Genomic DNA, 22,544 nt, shown 5'->3' with positions numbered 1-22,544 from the left:
GGCCTCGGTTTCCTCAGGGGCAGACTTGAGCCCTGGTCTCGCACCGGGAACTCTGTGAGGACTCAGAGGAGCTCGGGTGAAGAGGCTGCAGAGGAGGAGGAGGTTGGTTAGACCAGGGCCTTGTGCTGAGTGGGCCCTCAGAGGGCTCCATCCCCTATTTTGCAGATCTGTTGAGGTGGGGGTGCTTTTGCATTACCTCCTCCTTTATTCTGCACACCCCCCTCTCTCCTACTCTCTCTCTCCGAGTCTCCCTCTCTGTCTCTCACCCTCCCTGGTCATGCTAATTGCTCCCAAGGTCAGAGCGTCGGTTGTGCCCTCCTCCCCTCCCCAAACCCGACCCTGGCTTTGAATGGCATGTTTTGATCAGACCTAATTTGATTGGTCGACGCTGTCTGGGGTGGATAGGGACAGCGCTTTACAGCCCACTGCTTTTGATGTGTGTGGATGTGTGCATGTGTGTTCGTGTCAGGGTGATGCATGTCAGGTTATGAAGTGTCTGTGGATGAGTGCATGAGAGTGTTACACGTCAGCAGGGAAGTGTTTTTTGAGGGGTGTCAGAGTGTGTAAAGGGGAGTGTGTGTAAAGGGTGGTTTATGTCATGGGCGAGGGCAGTTTTGTGTACTTGAGTGTCAAGAAGAGTTTAATGTGTTTTGATACAGCATATGGCAAGTGTGTTGGGAAATATGGCCCAACATGGATTGAAATGCTGCTGGTAAAATGATGATTCTCATATTACCAATATTTGACTAAACTGATAATATGCATTGTGATTAAAGTAGCAGTATTATAAAATTTATGTTAGAATCAAAAATTTGAAGTCACCTTTGTGTTGCAAGCTAAAGTTATCTCTAACAGAGCACAAGACGTATGATAAATACCATATTCATTATTCATCAATAATAATTAACTTTGTTCTTCAGATTACACTAAGAAAAAACTGGTTTTCATTGCAACCTTTTTTTTTCTTTAGAGCTTAATTTTCATTTTAAAGAAGTTATCTGGACCCTGTTTGAGTCAGAATTTTGTTCGGAACAATCCTGTCTGTTGCATTGACTCCCCAGATCAAATATCTAACTTCAAAATTATTATTCATATAGGTCTGAGTTAAAGTCTTGGATGTTTGAAATATATCCATTTTTTATTGGTTAAGGTAAGTGTACCCATTAAGCCCACCAAAATCTAAGTTCACGTATTTTTCATAGATACTAAGATGGTTTATAAACATGATCATTTGTTAAAATTAAGAATTAATCTCTCATTTGAAAGTACATTTATTTACTTATGCATATTTTAAAGAACAAATTAAAGAAATGTTATGAATAAAATCAAAAGTCTGGCATGGGCTTATATAAATATATAAATATAAATATTATATAAAAATCTATTATATTTTTTTTAGGTAGTAAACACATATTCATTCAGTAACATGTTATACATGTTAAACAAAATTGATTTTTTGAACTTGGATTTAATGTTTGGCTTGTGAAAATGGACCACCACAAACATGACTAAGTAGGCCTAAAACTAATTTTCACTGGCTTCAGTATTTAACATTTCATTGAACATTTTATTTAATATTGAAAAAATTTGATTCAATATTGAAAAAATTAAAAAATGTATTTGTTTTTAAAAGTATTAAATGACATTACAGTGCATCAACAATATCTTATTGAACTTGGATTTAATATTTGGCTTGTAACGATGATTTTAGGACAGTTGATGTAATTCTTCCTTTTTGTTGGCATTTTTCTCACTGTAAACAAATTATTATGCAAAATTAACCAACATAACAATTCTTCTGGGCAGTGTGTGATCTGTGATGTACTCGTGTTAATGAAGTTAGTATAACAACATCCAAAACAGGATTACAGTGAAAAGCTATCAAAAATGTCATTATTTCCTATTGAAACACATAAGATGGGCTTAAATGGAACACACTGGGCTTAAATGGTTCTACAGTAAATTCTAGGGAAATAAAGATACTTTCTCACCAAAATGAAACAAATGTATAAAGAAATGCCTGTAGCCTAAATATGCTGTAAAACTTGCCATCCCTCTTTAGCCAAACTTTCTGAATTATCAAGGAGTTCTTGTTCAAAGTTAGCTTACGCTAGCTGTTTTTTGGGTCAATGTACCATTTAAGCCCACCTTGGAAAAGACATTTTTTGAAAATATTTCACCCACCCAAACCATTTTTTGTGTCTTAATTTGAAGATTTATGTAAAATGAATCAGAAAACACTTAGTTTGTGTACTTATCATTTTTAATCCTTAAGCAGTGTATCTATCAGTAGGGCTACATGTATTGACTAGTGATTCGCTTGCTACGCTAGCTAGCATGACTCATCTTTTCACATGAAACTAAATAGTAAGAAATGACAAAAAACTACTTGTTTGTTCACAAAAAAACAAATCAATAATCTCTCAAATTACATAATATGAATGTATTTACCAAGTCAGTGGCTGAAAATAGTTGAAAAGAGGTTTTTTCGGAGGGGTCCCAAAACACCAAAGTTTTGAGGCGACTTTATCTGAGCCTTCTTGAGACTGCACGAATGTAGGCAAGCCTTATTCAGTATCGACAAATGTGATTGGTGTCAAACAAAAACTGACATTTAATTAAGAAATTGTGTGATTGGAAAAAATAATGTATAACATTAGACAGGCCCCTCTTTTTTTTTAAATTGACATCAAAGTTGCAAGTGGGCTTAAATGGTGCCTGGGCTTAATGGGTACACTTACCTTACTTGTGGTTCAGAAATATGGCTTTGATTTGACAGTGTGAGTGAATTCTAACAATGTGTGCAATATTTATTCTTGGAAATGTGCAAAGTTCTGGAAAAGTTGAATATATTTACATTGCAGAGGCTGAAACAACACCAAATCCTTCATAATATTAATCCATTACATAACTTTTAAGAATGAGAAGATCATTAAAATTATGGTTGTTTTTTGTCTTTTCACAAATAGGCTGAGTATGACCATACTTGAATAATGAATTCTTCATATGTTTCAGTCAAGAACACAGTTCAGCCTTTTGCTGCTAAATTTAAATACAGGTAAACTTTGCACTAATGACTGCCCATCAGCATGTCACAGCTTTCCAGGCAGTGCAGTTTAAAGGCCCTGTATTTGGATGTACCAAAACCTAGAAAGAAGGAGGCGGGGTGATATAGGCAGAGCTTTAGCAGTGTTGTGTGAGCAGTGTTGGAGTTGTATGGATCAGTGAGAGTGAAATTGTGGTTAAATGGGCCACCTTGTTCTGTGAAATAGCTTTGATTAATCAGTGAGAATTTAGAAACAGGGGGCCTCTTTTACCAGCTGTTCTTAAGAAGAATTATGTTACTAAAACCAACAGTTTTCAAGTAGTTTCTGACATTTACCAAAGTGTAATTATCAGTAGAAAATAAAAAAGGACTGGATAGCACTCTTACAAACATTTACATGCTAATATAAGGGTCAAATGATAAACTTTCTATTGTTAGCACACACAAAATTTAACTGCATTTTTAAAAATCAGTTTAGATCTTTTATATTGTTAAATAATATGCACAAAGACATAACTTGAATATGGTAAACTTTTACTTTGCCCATGCAATATTCGATCTTAATTGCAAAATGGGAAATAATAAATATTAATGTAGAACTTGATAACTTGAGTATATAAATGTGCTTAACTGGTATTCTGTCATTTCAGAGTGTCAACTTTTAAAAGCACTTTATTTGTAAAAGATATAAATGAGGTGCCTTTTGTGGACATTCAATAGATGTAAATTTAAAAATGTCTCTGTATATATTTTTTCTCCTTATTGGGTCTTTATGTCTTTTTTTCAAATTTGGAAGCCCACAGACATTGGCTCTGACACACAAACACAGACTGTGGGTGAGCAATAAAGACAGCAGGTGGTTAACTTTACAAAAAAACTCACCATGGTGTTCCTGAAATGTCATCACCTATTTCTAAAAAAAAAATCAAAGTTAGGTTTAGCTGACATGACCACGCTCATGAATGTACTTGATGGTAAAACAAGTGCTTACAGGTTTGAGCTGCAGTGCTGGTCTTACTGCAGCACACAAAAAGAGCCTATAAAATCAACATTTGTCACATCCCTGCCGTGATTGGTCCGTTTATTAGTGAGCATGAGATGCCATTTATAGCAGAAATTAACTCACTTAGGATCGCTCTTATGTAACTTAACGTCTACCTGAAGTGTCATTGCTGTGTAGTGACAGCAGCAGCGTCACCTTTACCCTGACATAAGGAGGAGATGCAGACTGCTGCACAGAGCTCACGTCTCTGACTTCTTATAATGATTTCAGGCAGACCTAAATGCACATTTGTGATGGAGTGAGAAAACGTGATTTTGGCTGAAATCCAAAAGCACAGAAGCAGCGTGACCTGAGGTTACCTGACTGTCCTACATATATGTAGTATGACTACTGGGCATGCACACATCACCATCGTGATAGAAATAAGATCTACTGTTCAACCCTAATCAGAATGCATGTTTTTAATTACAGCATTGTCTAAAGGAAAATAATTTCATTTATGTCGATATATGTGTAGCATAGTTAATATCCACCACAGGCATTAAATATAAAATGAAATCGGCCCCAAATTTCCTTCTAGCAACACTATTGACTTCTATGGTTCACTGTATGTACATCTTTCTCATCTTTCCTCCTACCCCTATGTGCCCTCTGTGTTTGCACACAGCCCTGTAGTCTCATGCCCTCATATGGGCATTAAAGGGTCATTTTTTACTTTGCTAAATAGGAAACATGCATGAGCTTCCAGCATTCTAAGAACATAGGTATGAAGAATTCAGCTTTTTAACCCTCGCTCCCTTGTAATTTTAAGCATGGTTGAGGCCAGTATGTCGAGAAATTGGACATGAAGGTAAGCATTGATAAAATAATTATTTTTCAACATTTCTTTTTTTAACTTTCACTGCTTCAAATCTCTTTAACAACTTCAACCCTGACAACTAAAAAACCCCTAAAAATTCAGTGTTACACCCTCTTTATGCCAGTTATTGTACACCATGTCACTGTTATTTTTTATGGTAAAAACCACATGCTAAACAGATAAGTCTGTTGGAGTGAAAAACATGCCAGTTTTACCATCCTTTTCTTGAGCCTCATCCTCTACCAAATCATATGCAAGTAAATGCATTTGTTTATGTTAAGTTGATTTTATATACAGGCATATAAACTCAGAGGATATAAGTATGATAGGAATCACGGACAAGTGCTTTTCCACCTCTAACCAAAATATGACCGCGATTACGCTTATTATGCGCATATATAAATTTACTGCATATTTGCGTTATGGTATATTCTCTCCTATTGATCCAAAGGACCCATGCATCCTCGCACATGTCCATCCACCTTCTATGAAGTGAGGGCAAAGTTGAAATTTTCCAAATGTCCCCCTTTCTTAGTCCCAGACTGCAGAACTCGGAAGTAGCATTTTCGACTGTAAACACTACACTTACGGCATGTCCGGCTGTAAACATAGATACAGATTCACATCCAAGCACACACATAGGAGCACACAAACTTTTCCTTACCTGTGGAATGATGAAATTTAGAGCCCTGGTGATCGAGTGACTGCATAAAAAGGTTGCTATATGTTATTTTGGTGCCGTAGACACACAGTTAAAAAATGTGTTTTTAATAGAAGTCTATTGTCCAGATTTTGGACAAACAAGGATGGAAGGAGCTATTTGGCATCAACAGAGTTCTATGGGCAACACATTTTTATTTATTTATTTTTTTTTTTATATGAGGAAAAATAATAACTTTGGACAAATTTGGTGCCTCAATCTATAAAAATGTGACTATGAACTCAAAATAATGATGATTAAAATGATAAATGTCCTCAAACTGGACATACTAGGACCCGAGGGCTAAGAGCATGTTAAGAATCTGACATAGGTTTTATTCAGAAACTTTCTTAAGAGCAAGTTTAAGAAAAATCTTAAGATATTGATGAAAGGGGCCCTCTGACTCAGTAAGCAGGCTGATTATAACTGGGGTGAATGACTATCCTGCATGAACCAAAACAAAATTTAATTTGCTGAAACCAGATGGGTTTGGCTTTTTGTATGAAAAATATCTGACAGATTTTGTGCAGAAATCTTTTAGTGCATTGCCTGTGCTTCCAGTGGCTCAGAAGGAGAAACATATATATGTACTTTCCAACATTTTGCAAGTAAAGGTAGTTGATATATTTTTGCTTTAACACATTTCATCCCTGCTCTTGCTCTGCCACAAGAATCTGAATGAGTATGACTAACGTATCTCCCCCTCTAGAGTTCAGAAACAGCAACATCCCCTCTGTGGGTCTCCCTGTCTGAGCTATAGTCACATCCCCAGTGAGTACCAGTGTGTGAGAGGTGTACAGTAGGAAGTCCTCGGCAGGCAAACAGGCCATGTGTGTCTGCTGTCTGACAGCAGCGCTGATCCGGCCCCTATGAGTGAGATTGATAGGGCCTGTGATCAGGGACGCCGCGCTCCCTCCATCGCCGGCGAGATGGATCACATCACACCGCCGTCTCCTCCGCTTCCAGGATAAATGAACTGAGGGGGAATCTATCACTCCCTGAGAAGGAGAGGGAGAGAGAAGGAGAGAGTAAGAGAGGGAGGGATGGAATACCTTACAGAGATACTGATGAGGATACAGGAATGTAAAAGGAAGGGAGAAGTAAGAAAGGGAGCAGGAAATAAAAAGAAGAGTGAGAAAGAAGAAGTGAATCAGACAGAAGGAGTAAAAGGCTGGTGGAAAAAAAAGAAAGAAAAAAGGAGGTATGATGGAGACAGCTGTGGAGGCCTGCTGCTAGGTCAGCCCCCTCCCCTGCCCCAGTCCCCCTCACAGGTTAGGTGTTAGGGTGTGGGCTTTTTTGTGTTGGGCTGTCAGCCAGCTATTTGTCACAGTGAGCGATCTGATGCTCCGCTGAATCAATCACGCAGAAGCGCTGTGGGTTGTGTGTACTGTATACACGTGTCTGTGGGTGTCTGAACATGGAACTGTGTTTGTGCGTATACATACATGAATATATGTGCAGGAGGAGGTGCCAAGCAAAGAAAAGAAGCATGATTTTTGCATGATGCAACACTCAAAACACACCACATCATCCCCATATTTGGGCAAAGGGCTGTGTTTTAGGTGGGACAGCTTCTCCCTGAGAAACTCTTTCCAGAAGTTCTGTGCATTTGTTGGCCCCTAGACTCCCTCTCCTCTTGCTCATTTGGCCTGGCATAAATTAGACTTTGTCATGGCTGATTGGGAATAGGCACCTTATTGCATTAGGCCATGGCTTATTAAGCAAATGGTCTTAAGACAAGCCTTGCTTAACTGGGTGACAGCCTCTCAATTAGGTCGTCTGTGAAATATGCCCAAGCTAATTGCTCAAAACACGAGCTTATTGGATTGGAACTTCTTCTTCTGCAGACATGTTTTGGTTTAAGATCACAGGTGTCATAGAGTTTGAAGGGATTGTGTGCGCTGAGGCATTCATAGTTATTTAGAACCTTTTTTTAATGTTATTTGTGTGCGCGTCTGCATTTCTGAGTGTGTTAGTGCATTTGTGTGAAGAGCAAACTGACACGCTGATGTGCTTTCGCCGGATACAGCACTCATGAGATCCCCCTCATCTCCCTACCTCAAGGAATGACAGCTTCAAAAACCTTTCCCCGATGATTATAATTGACTGATTGGCGAGTCCTTAACTTCCTCTGCCTCCTTCAATAATCCCAACATGGCTCTCAAGTGGCTCTAGGCTGTCTTTATGAGTGCCTGCTTGCGTACTTTATGATTGCCTGATGTGAAAATGGCAACGGTGGTACGAGGGGGTAATTTGTCGGAACCCAACAAAGAAATGTTGTAACAATTAATCACGGGGTGAACTCTGAAGAACGTGGTAATTATGTTCATTAAGTGGCGAGCACGGGGGCAATTATCTGGCATCGGCTTGGCTTGTCACAATCACGTCAGGCCGAGATGTTGTAATAACTCACTACTTCTAAAGGGTTATCCCTCTCATCTAATGTAGTCTGATAGACAAGAAGAAGTATGTAAGCAGCTTGGACACGGTAGGGTCATATTGTTGATAATGCTGCTTAGAGTGCTGCCCTGTGTCCTTGAGTTTTCCTCACAAGTCAGTATACAGCACATTGTGTGGAAGCACTCAGAAATATTCTCTAAATATGCAAATACATCGCTTCTCCATTAGACAGTCATACAATGTTTTTATAGAAATGTAAAAGGAAGCTATTTACATTTCAAGGTAACCTGATCATACTGTACGTCATCTGTTTATGTTTCTATCAACTTGATCTATACATTTACGATTAGAAAGACTCAAAGCCAAGTCAGTTTATTTATATAGCACATTCAGAACAACCTCAGCTGACCAAGGCGCGGGCTGTGCAGGCTTCAGACACACTATAAGAGAACAAATATGAGCAAAAGAGCAACAAAAATGCAATGAAACATGATGAATAGAGGAATAAAGAGGATGACTCATCATAACAAAGTAACATGCCATTTTGATGGTACATTTATTCACACTTTAATGCAAACAAGCCATTTTAGGACCAATATCCTTACTCAAGTAGAAGAGCTGCATCAATTGCTGAAAAATCAGCCAAGACACAACAACACTCAAAGGCGGCCTTCCCATGCACTAAAGTGTAGGTATTTAAGTTGCTGTTTGTAACTGCTGACAAACAGATTGCAATAATTTTCTAAGTAGTTGCATTTCTTTCATGGCAGAACAGAAAGGCACGGTGAAATAAAATGCATTGTAAAAGACTTACTCTTCAAAGTATCTTTTGGGGGGCTTTTGCCTTTATTGGGATAGGACAGCTGAAGGGAGACAGGAAATGAGGGGCTTGAGAATGGGGGAAGACATGCCTGAATGGCCTGTAAGACTTACTTTTAACCATTTTCCAGCTTAAAAGGTACAAGTCCCTTATAAACCAGTGTGACTAGCATGCCAGTTTAAAAAAAATGAGAAATGTTCCAACATTTCTCCAAGTACAGCTGCACAGCTACACGTCACAGCCTACCTGACCCCAGTGAAAATTTTTCCCCATTTATTGTGTATTACAATTAGCATCTTCACTGCTCAAAACAGGCTAGGATAAATAGCAACACAGACCTGGCTGGCAGGCTGCAGTGCCACTTTTTTTATTTTTGGCTTTTATTGCTAACCTTTATTTTACAAAAAAAACAAAACAAAAAACAAAACAAACAAAACAAAACAAAAAAACCCCAAGATTTAAAACCTCTTCACAAGTGCCCTGGCCAAACATGTTACAAAGTTTATGAAAAACAGTCAGCAACCATCAGCTTTCCGTTACCGTAGTCTGAGAGCTCACCTCCTGTATTGTTTGTAGGACCACAAACTTCTAATGGTAAAACAGATGGAACCAAAGTCACATAGCTTTAAATAAACAGCATGTTGTAAAATTTTCCTGAACAAATGGCAATCCCTTTAGGAAAAATTCCTTAAACAGACTTTTAAATCAGTTAATAACAAGGAGCAGGTCTAGACTGGATTCTATGTTTTCTTTTCAGTACCAAAGGGATATTTCCATTGCACATTTTTTGCCTTTACAGGTGGTCGATATCATGTATGTTAAAGTAGCATACATGATCTACACCATGGTTTTATCTCTCGCACTGAATTGGGACCCTTGTTATTTGCTTTCATTGTGCAGGAAAGGACGACTCGGTCAGGAAACAAGGATTGAACCGGGCTAAACTCAAACAACGGAAGATGCTGTAACCAGCCAGCTAAGGTCCTTCAGATAAGGTAATGTTTTTTTTTTTTTTGTTTTTTTTTCCCCCCCAAGAATTTGCAGTAGTACAGCTCAGGTTATTATAGCGTGTAAATTGATGTATATGGTTTGAGGGATTATTATCAAAAGAGGTTTGATTTTTTCACCTCATCCTGGGATCAGCCCAATGTGGCTGATCTTGGGTCAGGCTTTAGGGAGTCAAAGACGCCCTGTCAGACAAAACAGCAAAACTAAATTTTCCCCTTGATTTTTTAGAGTTGTCTTTTTTCTTATAACTTCAGAATAACTTCCTTCAGAGCAGACCCACTGCCCAAACTATGAGGTGCTTCCCAGTTCCCAGTCACGTTACTCTAATCAAGAGGTCTTTAGAAACACCTACTCTCCAAGTGGTTTAGTTACAAAACATTCTATCACTATTTTTCTAAAGGAGTATTTTTGATATAATGACAAAGAAAAGCTGTTAAAAGTGGCACTGCCAGCTTGCTCTACTCAATGATATAGTGCTGTGGGTTACAAATGAGGTAAAGAGATGGTGGGGTGCAAATACACACCAATGCAACTCACTTTACCAATGCACGTTAAGTTACTGTGATCTTCAATCCTTTTCCTCAATGCTCTGTTTATTATACACAATAAACAGACCATGTCTGTATTACATTGATCTGTGTTTTTCTTATTAGTATCAATTTTGAACTGACTTTTGTATTGAAACAAGACTGATTTGTAGTATAAATGTATATAACAGGATGTCATGTTAAATCAGTCTCAGGCCCATAAATACAGTCAATGGAATGGGCTTGACCAGGCTTAGAGAGAACGTACAAGGGCTCAAGGGAGGTCTAATGAATGCAGAAAATTGGCGATACATTTAAACTTCTTCCATAATAAGGCATCCCAATTTGTACTTACAGTTCACTGCTATGGATATCAGTCACCAAACACTGTCTTAAAGGCGGTACTTTTATCTCCTTGAAAAGTTCCTGAGATTGTTAATGCAGCTCCTTTTTTTGCTGTTAGAAGGAAGATTTTGTGTAATGATTTGACAAGTTGCATAACTTGAACTGTACTGAATGCTTTATTATCATAGTGTTGGCCCATGCACTATTTATCAAGAGCAAAAGTATGACTAAGAGAAGTCTTCCTGTAGACGGAGAAGCACATCACTTATTTCTACTCTCTTTCCAACACATGGAAGATGAGTTACCACCACACCTGAAGGAAAAAAGCACCTGTCTACACCTGTATAAAACTCCTCTCAGTGCTTGTCAGAAGCATATCTACTCCCTGTCTGACTTCCAGTGAGTGGGACTTGCAAACCCAAGTGAATCCTTAAACAAAAGATTGAAACTTAAATCCCTACCCACAAATCCCAGCCTTGTAGATACAAAACCTGGAAATACCATTGGGCTAATTAAGCTGATTGGCTCAGTCTGTCCTGAAAGAGGGCCGGCCTGCCAATCAAATGTAGATGTTTCTACAGTAACAAACTCAGGCAACGGCTTTTCTTGCCCACTTGAAGCCGGGGGAAGAATCAACCTGACAGTGGAGCGTGTGATTGGACAGAACTGTGCAGGCTGTAGCTGCCAATCAATCACTGAAGAGTTGAGTATTTCTTACCCTTTTCACAACACTGCTCACCTCTGAAGCTGCCAGGCGTGAAAATAATAGATATTTAGGATAAAGACTCCCCGTGTAATTGTACAAACCTGCAGAAGACAGTCAGGCCTCCACTTTGTGAACACACCGCACTCAGTTCCTTTCTGACATACTCTTGCCTCTATCTCTGCTTGAAAAAAACATCTCCAGGTATCTATGCTCTCGAGGAGGGCAAGGCAAGAGAAAGACAAATAGCGTGGGCTTTTTATCACCAAAGCCCTCCTGGAAACAGACAATAGCCACACAGGTCTTATTTTAGTCACTGCCTTTTGTGGCTGCCAGCCTTCTCAAGCTCCCTCTCTCCCTCTTCCCTTTTATTTTCTTGTGTTTTTCCTTGGGCACAGTTCTCTCACCCTCTCTTCCTCTTTCTTTCCTTCTCTTTCAATCGCAAGCCTATTTGGAGCATGTTTGTTTTCACGCTTTCTCCTCTCGTTCTCAATCTCTCCCTCCCTCTCATTTTCTCCTGCCTTCCCCCTCCTCCTTCGTTTCTTTCGCTGTGTGTGTGTGTGTGTGTGTGTGCTGTACATCCATCGATGGATGTGAGGCGTGTATAACCTCAGGTAAGCTCAATGAAGCAGCCTGACTAGCCAGAGTGTCTGTGGGAGGCTCTGGCTCATCTCTGCCTGCATCCCTGTAGCCTTAATCTGTGACAGACCATTTCATAATCACAGCCAAGGGGGCTTCTCTCTCTCTCTCTCTTTCTCTCGCTCCTCCTCCTCCTCCTCTTCTTCGTCTTCCTGTGCTCCTCATCTCTCTCTCTCCCTCTTCCTTCTTCTCTTTTTTCTCTCCAAAAGTGCAATAATTCACAGGCATGCACCCTCCCACAGGCGGATTAGCAGGCGGCGTGTTCGTCCTACATAATCGCAGCACAATGGAGCCCATACGTGCAGCCGCCACAGCCACGCCATAGGGCACAATGCATTTGCCCCCCTGTGTCATATGACACTGGACAAAATGAGACCCAACTAGCACCCAACACCTGCAGTTTAGGCAGGAAGGGCCCAACACTTCATCAGTGTCTCTCTTTGATGTAAGTAGGTACTGGATGCTTCAGAGATAACCTGCTCTGGAAAGACAATGCCATTGTCCTGATAAACGCTGGAAACAGTCTGCTTTTTTCCTCCTGGAGTGACTTCTTCTTTGTGTATCACAATATGCCTTTTATTCCATTTCATGCTTTACACTTTCAAGAAAAATTTGACCCTAACAGAGGCACAGAAACCAATAAAGTATCCTCCATGAGCTCACTTCAAAAGCGGAAGTTACTCAAATGATTAAAAAGAGAAATCAGAGAAATCATGGCATCCCTTCTTTGATCTTTATGCCATATTCCAATTTTTTTTCACACTCTGTCTGTACACTTCTTGCCACCATTTTTCCATGATCTGGTTCGATTACTGTGCACAACATTAACATATTGTAAAAAAAAAAAAAAAAAAAAAAAGGAACAAGCATCTTATGATTCATTTTCATTGTCTGAATAATAGCTGAGCCGATTAGCCGCATTGTTGCCATCAGAGAGGCAAAACATCATTACGCTCCTCAATCTGTTTGAGTAATTAAACCATTTGGGAGAATCATCTCATGTGTTTGCTGATTCAGTCAGAAGAAGGAAAAAAACCTCCTGCTGTTGAGCGCTGCAGCTATATGTAATGTTACATTTATGTATTAGCTTTAAAGGGCTTAAGTGTGAAGCTGTGTGCAACTGCTCTGGTAACGGAATGTCAAATAGGATCCATCGCTCCATTCCAATGCATTTCATATAATACTATAATGAAAGGCGAGGATTTATACCGTATTAGTATCAAGCTCCATCAGATTTAAAGCCATAAATCCATTCTATATCCTCCAAGTTTTTTCTTCTAACATTTTCTGCGCGCTTAATTTAATTTTCTCTCAAAGTGCGAAGCGGCCGCTGTTCTTTGGTGTCAGGTGAATGAAATAATTTGCACATACTTTGGGCCTAAACTGTGGAAATCCAGGAGGCAATTGCATGCTTCGCTTTATCAAACCAACACACCAAATCTCCTTTTTTCCTGCTGCCCTGTTGTTGGAAACACACTATTAGGCTCACTTTTAAAGCATGTGTTGGGAATACTTGTGATTTTGATTTATCCAGCTTTACCTTAACTAGATCTGCTTTGTCGCCTCTATAAAACCCACACTCCATCTCTCCATTCACTTCTTTTTATGCTCTGTAATAGCAATAGATGACATACATTAACATCCCCCTCAGCAGGATCCAATCAAACGGCTACAGGTTTCCCTGAGTCTCGGCCTTTATGTAAAACACAGATGCTTTCAGTACGGTATAGCTTCCTGTCCCCCTCTTATCCCTTCCTATTTTGCCACCTCAGCACAAGCCCACACTGTGGTAATCCCTCACAAGTCAGGACAAAATGAGTGACACAGGATGGGTCGCAGCTGGAACACACACAGCCGTGCATAAGATATCTCTGAGATTTCTGCCCCTACCTGAGCTTACGGACAGATCCAGAATGCATTAGCCGGTAGGAAAGCCTTATGGCCTGGCATGCAGGGGCCTTAACGCAGTACGGGCCCTTTCACACATGCAGTTTTAAACACACAGGACTTCATTAAAAGCATCACTGCAAGATGATTCTCGCTATATGTAATCCACATGCATGTTCACCTCCTTCTCCTTTGCAACTCCGAAGAGGCTTGTTAATCCTCGCCTGTGTCGAGGTAGTTGCTGAAATGTACAGCCAGGTGAGCACATGTATTTACTGTAAGAACATGCACATGTATGGGTGTGCTTGAGCATGTTTATTCCCATTTAATCACATCAGCATTGTTTCTGCATTGATTTCTGATATGAAAAATCCTATATAATATAGGGTGACACATTTGATTAATCCAAAAGCAGATATTGTTCTGCCTCTTTTGCTGAAAATGCCCCCTAGATGTGGCTCAAAAACAACGCTGGAGGCTAAACACTACACAGGGGCTAAACATTGGTAATCGTATGCGGTTGTTGTCTCACTTTAAGTTTGCTCCCTCTTTCCTCTCCTCTGCCTCCCTCTCTCCATGTCACTCTGCTGATTTATGGCTCTGTTTAAGCGAAGGCCACACGTCTCTCCCAACGCTGCTATTTGTTTCAACCCAGCTTCATTTTTTCACTCTTCCCCCACTGAAGGCAACCAGGAACCAACAAAAAATTAACCCTTGACTCTTATGCACACAGCAGAGTGTGTTTTTGCAGCTCTTCCCAGGTTGTACCTGCTTTGAGGAAACTTGACAGCGCTGCGTGTTGACTCCGCTGTTGTTCTGACAAAGCGCCTTGCAGGCCCAGCCCTCTGCTGCTGTTGTTAGGAGCGTGTTGGAGATGTAGAAAAATGACATGCCACAAGGATGCCATTAATAACGCTCACGGGCAAGGCTGGAAAAATGGGCGACGTCACAAGGCCCTTTTATCAGCCTAATTTCATAAGAGGATTTCATGTCTGAGCAGGGAAAAGTGGCTATTTTTCCTCTTCTTTTATATTGTAAACAGCCATTACTTGGAGAGGTATACAGGCCAGCTCTGGCAGTAAGTGGATATGAATTTCAAACCAAACCATCCTTTTATATCAGCCCCTCTCACAAATGCTTTGACATAATCGTGACATCAGACAGGCTCCCTTTTTTTCACAGTACTTGGCTTCAGACTGCGCCATAATTCATTGCATTTTCTTGATGAGACTTTTTTTTCTTGCTATTGGTGATACTGAAAATTAGTTCTTATAGATTTTCCCTACAAACTAAAGCAATTGTTTGACTAAATCAAAGAGGCAGCTGGAGCCACAATTACATATTGTGAGTGTGATTGTGTTGCCATTGATTCTAAACGTCTAAACTACTGAGAGGGATGCATCTGACTTGGCTTTGTGTATTGTAGCTGGGGTTTTTCTTCTACTGTGCGGTATTGTACTATGTTTGCACTTCTTCTTCCCTCTTCTCTGTCTGTGCCTTTGTGGCAGGCTGGCATGCAGGAGGCTGTTGTTTACCCTGGTAAGCTGCCCATTGTCCCTGGTGGGAATTCCCTTTGGGAGAGAGCATCACGGGAACAAGGCTCAGCTCGACGCGAGCAGCTAACCGCAGAGGTACTACCGTTTCATACACGGGGGCCTCAGTGCATCCACTGGGATCTGATGCCAGAGGTAAGATGGCCATCCCCTGGGACTGGAAGAGAATGAGAGATAGAGACAACAAAAGGGGGAAGGATAGAAAAACAGCAACAATAGGGAAAGAAAAGGAACATACAATGGATATAAATAAAACTAAATGCATCATTTAGAGGTTAAATTCACTCAAAAGTAGTGCTGGAAGTGTGAAAAACAAATTCAAAGACAGAACAGAACTTTTGGATTTAAATCTTAGCAAATATATCTGTCAAATTAATAGTCGAAAATATCAAATTACACGTAATATAAGCTTAAATTTAAGGAAAACAGCTGAAGATGTGTTTGAAAATAACAAAAAAAAAGAAATACATCAGCCTAACCCATCATTTCTAAAACAAGTTTTTCCTGTAGTATGACCTAACCCTCCTACACCTCTGTACCACAGTCAGTGCTGACTTGAGGCCCAGCATGCCAGGGGCCGGAGTCGAAGGCGTGCCCTAGCTCAGGTGTGTTAGCGGTGGATGCGGGGCACTGACAGGATGGGTTAGTCTCCTGGTCAGATGTGACTTGACAGCGGTGAGGCTTGCAGGGCCCGGCAGGCAGGTTGGATGCTAAAGGCCTTATAGTGAACCTAAAGCACACAGAACTCAAAGGGGGGGAACACACAGAGAACAGCACTGAGTCACATCTCAAGTCGGACAGGATGAAGCGTTGTTCAATCAGCGTCACTCCCTGTTGGTCTGCAGTTTCCTAAAGACAACAACAGACAGCTGTGAGGACTGTGTATTTTTAACATTTTAACAAATATTTCAACATATTTTAGAGGAAAATGTCAATGAAATTACCCAAAATCTGTCAAACTATGTCAGTGTTATTCCATCTTAATGAGTATCACTCCTGCAGACTAAATTGCTTTTACTTTGGGAACATTCGACTTCTACAGAACGGGTTGAAATGCCATTGGTTAAGATAATGGAAGACAGGGATGTAAAGTTCAGTGGAAGAGAGCCTAATGCCTTTTTAAGGTGAGCCATTTCAGCACGCAACTGCATTTGTATACGTCCGCGTATTTACCCGCGAAAGGAGGGAGGTGACCTTTCCATGTGGAGATGGTGTCTGCATGGGAACGCTGCTCGCTGCATCCTAATGGCCACCCAGGGCCACCTCGCCTCCATGGTCGCCCTGATATTTGCCTAAACGTGTGAGTGAATTTTTTTTTTTTTTTTTTTTAGGCATCTAAGAAATATTTTCAGAGAAATTGTGGTCAGCTAAAATTATGTGAGGGGGGGAGCAAAAAGGTGGGGTCAAAGGTTTTTATGTAGTAGACAAAAAACATGCCATATGTATGGTATACTAATTGTTTAAGCTGGTAATTATTAAAGCTCTCATGAGGATTTTTTTAATCAGACTAAAATACGTCACAATGCCTCTATGTCTCTTTAAAATGTAAACTAAAATGTAAGTTATAAGGTTCACTGTCTCTATATAGTATTTTTTAAAAACTGCAGCTGCTCTCTGTGTTGTATTAGCATACTCTACAGATACCTTTTTTCATTTTTTCCACATTTTCCATCGCAGAAGTTAACAAATATCGTCTAATCCATTTAGCTGTTGAAAGACAGCAGGATGAGATTTATTTATCCAACACTAAAATGACTTGGGCTGATGTGAAAATTTGCATAGATAACCGATTCAGTTTGCAAAAGCCTTAAGGTGTAAATGTGGGGAGTAAGCCTGCCTGAGGGTACCTTCTTGCAGGAAGGAGGATTGACACAACCCTGGTAGTGCTCTGGATGTCTTTGCATATTATCAGAGGGCATGGGGAAATAATCTGTTAAAAAAATAACAAAGTCCACATCTTTAGGGCAGAGGCAGGGGTGGATGTGGTGAGGAAACAGCCTAGGATGTCTTCTGGGCTGGTAGTAGGGTTGCCACGAGCCCAAAACCTGCTGGTGGTCTCTGGGTGGGAAAAGGCCCAGACAAAAGAGATGCCATTGAGCTTGACCTTGGCTGCCGAGTGACTTGGGTATGTCGACATGTGTTAAGCTTGATTCTGCCCTCCTCTTCAGTCCTGGTTTGTGGCACGTTGGGCCAAATCTGCTTCAGTTCAAGTTTAAAATGAGCCCAGTCTGGATCTTAGTGCTGGCCACGAAACACTACCGACAAATGTAAAGGACAAGATTAATAACCAGATGAGATGTACAGCTTTGTCCACAGGGGGTGCCAACATTTATAGAAAACAAAAGTTCTTTACAGGAGCCTTGGTTATTAGGTCTGACTAGACTAATCATATTAATCGTAATTAACTAAGATCCACAATCTATCAAATGTTAATTGTGATTTAAGCACACTTTGGTAAAGTCACTGCACGATCACTGTAGTAATAGTGGTGTAAAATAAGTCCACCACTGCTCCCTAATGTCTCAATTCATTTTTAAAAAAACACAGGTGCCTTACACTATACAACATTTACCTTTTTCTGTTCCCTTATTTCCTTTAAGATCCATGACAAGTTCCTTTTTCTGTGGTGACAATCATGTCATAGACTTCAGTCTACCTATATATGTAGGTCTGTATCCAAACAGGAAGTCAGTTACCCTCAGTTTAAGATGTGATTAATCGTGATTACCTACAGTCTGCTACTAAAAATATTTATGACAGTCCTATTATTTTTACATTGGTAGTATTGATAGTAATACATTGATTGATAGTAAAGTAATATGATATGTGTTGATAGTTTGAATTTTACTCTCTGACTTTGAGCTAAAAGTAACCTCAAGTTGTGCTTGAAATAACAAAAAGAAGTTCACAAACTGACAAACACACTTGGTGGAGACAGATTGACACACTATCATTAGTAATGCTGCTCTGACTGAGGGTTAAGGCAGAGGTCTCTCAGTCAACATAGCTTCCTGCCTCCTGCTGCTCTGTGGATCATTAGGAAAATGAACGATTGGAGGGCTGTGTGTTATGTGTGTATCCATCTGTGTGTGTGTGATGCCTGTGCCACCGGGCTGTGGGCAGCCTGATTACTCTGCTCTGTCTCCTACTTACCTGCCGGCCCACTGACTTACCTTCAGCATACTAACTCGCTCTAGATCCCTCCTCTTCTCCAACAAGCACGCCCAACCTGCACACAGACATGCACACATGTGGGAAAGAATCACAAATGCATTAATTTGTCTAGATTCATCTCTGCAAAACTTTCGAATGCATCACATCTTGACAGACGATTCCAGGCCAGTAAATCTATTCCTCAGGGTATCTGTGTACCTTTGGAGAAAAAAAAAATCCCTTTAGCTTTTAAAACCCCTTACTTCCACCCGTTCTTTTTTTCTCTTCTGTTTTATGTGTATACCCAGTTGTATACTCGAAGGCAAATGGCACACATACATTTTAAAAGCACATCAATGGCTGGGGCAGAAACCCCCGAAAGGTGGGAGAAATTATAGGATCAACGATTGATGTCGGGGGGGGGGACAAATCAGAGCAAGGGGCTGGAGATTTTTCACTCCTGCTTAGGTGTTTGTGTGAGCCATCCCCATTAACAAGCAGAGGAGATAATGTTGGTGGGTGGACACAGTGTGTGAGGGGTTTTGTGTGTGTTGTGTGTCTTACTGAGCCTACTTCACACTATACATGCCAGGCCTGGCAAAACAAGGGAGGGTGGTAGGGCTGGGAAAATATCTGAAGTTTTTTAAGGTACATCAATTTATTTTCAAACAAGAAATAGGGCAAAACAATATAGATTATACTAGTATAGTTTGTTTTGTATTAGGTCTGCTCAATTATGGCAAAAATCTTACTTTGATATTGAAATCGCAATTATTAAATGTGACTTCTCACTGATTTTACGACATCTTTATAACATACACTTATCAGAAGTCAGCACTTTGATAACGAGAATACATTTGTGATAACAACAAATAGATTAAGCAAGGAATACAGTCTGCAATTATCAGACTTAGCCATTCTTAATGCTTTGAAAAGAGCAAAAAATGAAAATAAATGAGTGAAAAAATATATCAAAAATAATGATATGAAATAGCGTCAACATGTAGAAATACTTCAATGTCCAAAGTATAACAACAGATGCTGAAACTTTTACCACATGACAAATGAACAAAAGCGAATGGAACACAGCGAAGGTTTAATCATGATAATCTTGTTTTCATGATTGTAGGAAGCAAACACCATGACTAGCATGCAGCACAGTAATCATTTAATCTCAGTGGTAATGTTTCCATAATCATGAAGAGTAGGGCTGAGTATGATTGGATAAACTTACTTTTTTTTAATTCTAAAGGAAATAATGCCTGATTTATGCAGTGTCTCTTGTATTTAACATAAATAGCATTTTAAATCAATCAACCCATTTTTTTTTCTATTTGGTTTTTTGAGTCATTTTCTGATTTCAAACATCTGTGTGCCCAGCCCTCTCTGACAGCGGCTCTGACACTAGAGACACACATGCCATAAGAGCAACATTTGTTCATAAACTTTTACAGCTAAACTTGTTGCTTGTTATTGTGTTACAACCATTTCTAACAATGTTCAAAGTTATGCTTGGTCCCATGAGATAAACTCTTTAATGAAAGCTCACCATGATAAGCTCACACACACTGCAGCAGACATGTAGAGCTTTAAAGTATAAATGATCAACTGCTGATAGGAGCAAAACATTCACCTTAGATTGGCTGCACATAATTGAGCGTCTGCCTGGAGCGTCATGCCGGTGTATCTGTAACAGCAGCTGTAGACGTTGCATGCATGGTACTCAATTCTCTGACTACTAATGGGGATTTCAGACAGAATTTTGATGTATATTATTCATACAAATGAAAAAAACATGCAGTTTAAGTTCTGACAAAATAACACAGAAGTTGCAGCCTGGCGTGTTTTAGGCCCAAAACCTGACTAACATTACATGACTGTTGATGTGACTATTGGGCATGCGCACATCCCTATCGCAGTTGTAAATTAGCAGAATGTTAGGCCCAAGTGAGCAGCCAAAATCAGAAATGAAATTGGCAATTTTAATAATAATAATAATAATAATTGCCAGCCCTGATTCTCAGTAAAATGATTGTTTACAGTAAGAAACACTGCCAATCAGTTCTTATTAACAACAATAAAGTCTATTTAAAGTGTTTGATCTAAACTGGCAATAACCATTTTTAAGGGGGTTTTGATTAATTAGTTGACTAATTAGTTTCTTTTTTCTTAAGAAGGCAATTTGTTTTTATCATATTTCCCATATATGTTGACACTGTGTATCTCACTGTTAATAAAAGCACCTGTGTGACATTTGACCTATTGATTTGGACCTTTTTTGTTTTATGTATTTAAAGAAAACCGTGTTGAGTACAGTGTGTGCTCTATCATTGCCAGCTAAAAATAACAGAGATATTTTATTGCTCTTTACTGCCCAGCCCTAGATGGAGTTTATGATGGGATTTAAAAATTCTGGTTTTAACTTCATTTCATATATAATGAAATATGATTTGATAAGAAATAGAAAAAAAAATAAGATCAAATTGACATATATATCTGTGGTTTTTGAGGACAAAAATTGGCCTACTAAAGACCAAAAAATGAAAAAGAAAATTTAGTATCTCTCTAAAATCAAGTGATTAAAAAAATGAATGAATTATAGAAATGTATAAGTCTGTTTCCTTTAATTTAAACCTCAATGGATTACAAATGCACCCCCTCACTCTCTGATTACCCTAATGTTTTTCTAAAGAGTACAAAGAAACAGAGTTGTCTTCTCCTTTTTATAAATTCCCTTCGTTCTTTATTTTGCAACACAAACAAATTCACACTCTGCTGTTCACACATTAATTATGCAGTTAGAGAAAAAGCTGCAATAGTGGAAAAAGGAAGGAAGGTGAAAATGAGGAATTCAGTTTGTTGTGCTTGCTTGTTGAATATTCATATAAAATCAATTTTTGATGCTTTCGGGCGTTGTTTGTTCCAGGGCGGTGGAGTCACGTCCTATTTGTGAAGCTGTTAGGTACCAGGAAATGGGTGAATCCGTTTTGGTGAGAGGAGAAAGGTGTCTGTGCTGGGAGGTAGACATATGTGAGGTGTCTGTGGCAGACGGTGGGAGATATTTTAAGTGTGGCTTAATCACCTGCCCTACCACTCCTACTCACCAAAATTTTATTTGATTAAATTTGTTGAATGTCGTTGAGCTGCAGTGCCGTGGCGATGTTGATTTGCTCTGACAGTAAATGTAGTGTGTCTGAAGACACTTTTGTAGCTCTTTCTAGCAACCCGTCATCATTTTTCTTACAGCTTGGCACAGTTTGTTTCAACTCCCTAAGATGTTTGAGAGCACTTAAAGATAATTATTGCCAAATGATGCTCTAATGAGGGAAACAACTGTTGTTAAGTCTTTGAATCTTGTGAGAGCTAGGTCTGCTTGCTGTGACGCCGCCTTTTAAGGCTTCATTTTGTTTTTCCGTTTGACAGTGTCAGACTTTCTATAGATGTTGCTTCAATCTGACGCATGCCATAATAATTGGCTGGGCGCAAGAGATGCAAATTGCTGAGGAGGATTTATTAAAATGCACCTTAAAGGGGTTAGAAATGTCTGTCGGTGAGTCAAATTACCATTTCGCCTCTCTTTGAGTCTTTCTTTTTTTGTCAACCTCTCTTAAACTTCCAGCGCTCTTGGAAGAGGTCAGACGCAGCCCTTCATTTGTGGAGGAGGATTTTCGTCTCCTGTGGAAAATTGCAAGGCATTTAGAGCTATCAGAGAGGGTCAGGGACCTTTCCTTTAATTTCCCTTTATCTTCTCTACCATGCTGCACGACCCCAAGCACATCACAGTGCTGCTGTCTGGCCTGTCTCTGTGCATGCTGTTTATTTGTGTACCTGTTTTTCCTTCTCAATCAAAACGGATGGAATTTCCTTGCCAGATCTTGGCCCATGCCTCCAAGATATTTGG

General features: G+C 39.7%; 1 long non-coding RNA gene across 2 annotated transcripts in view; it reads left to right on the top strand.

The window, feature by feature from the left end:
• Positions 1-22,544, top strand: part of LOC121514037 — a 185,334-nt gene that overhangs the window by 67,064 nt on the left and 95,726 nt on the right. Inside the window, exons 4-5 of one of the 2 annotated variants that reach the window (XR_005992248.1) lie at positions 9,729-9,823; positions 15,446-15,625. This is a non-coding gene — a long non-coding RNA (uncharacterized LOC121514037). The remainder of the gene's footprint in view (positions 1-9,728; positions 9,824-15,445; positions 15,626-22,544) is intronic. The other variant, XR_005992249.1, reaches the window with a different exon arrangement.

This window comes from Cheilinus undulatus, linkage group 8 (genome assembly GCF_018320785.1).
Source record: "Cheilinus undulatus linkage group 8, ASM1832078v1, whole genome shotgun sequence".
Lineage (NCBI taxonomy): Eukaryota > Metazoa > Chordata > Actinopteri > Labriformes > Labridae > Cheilinus > Cheilinus undulatus.
This window is presented reverse-complemented; position numbering and strand designations above follow the sequence as displayed.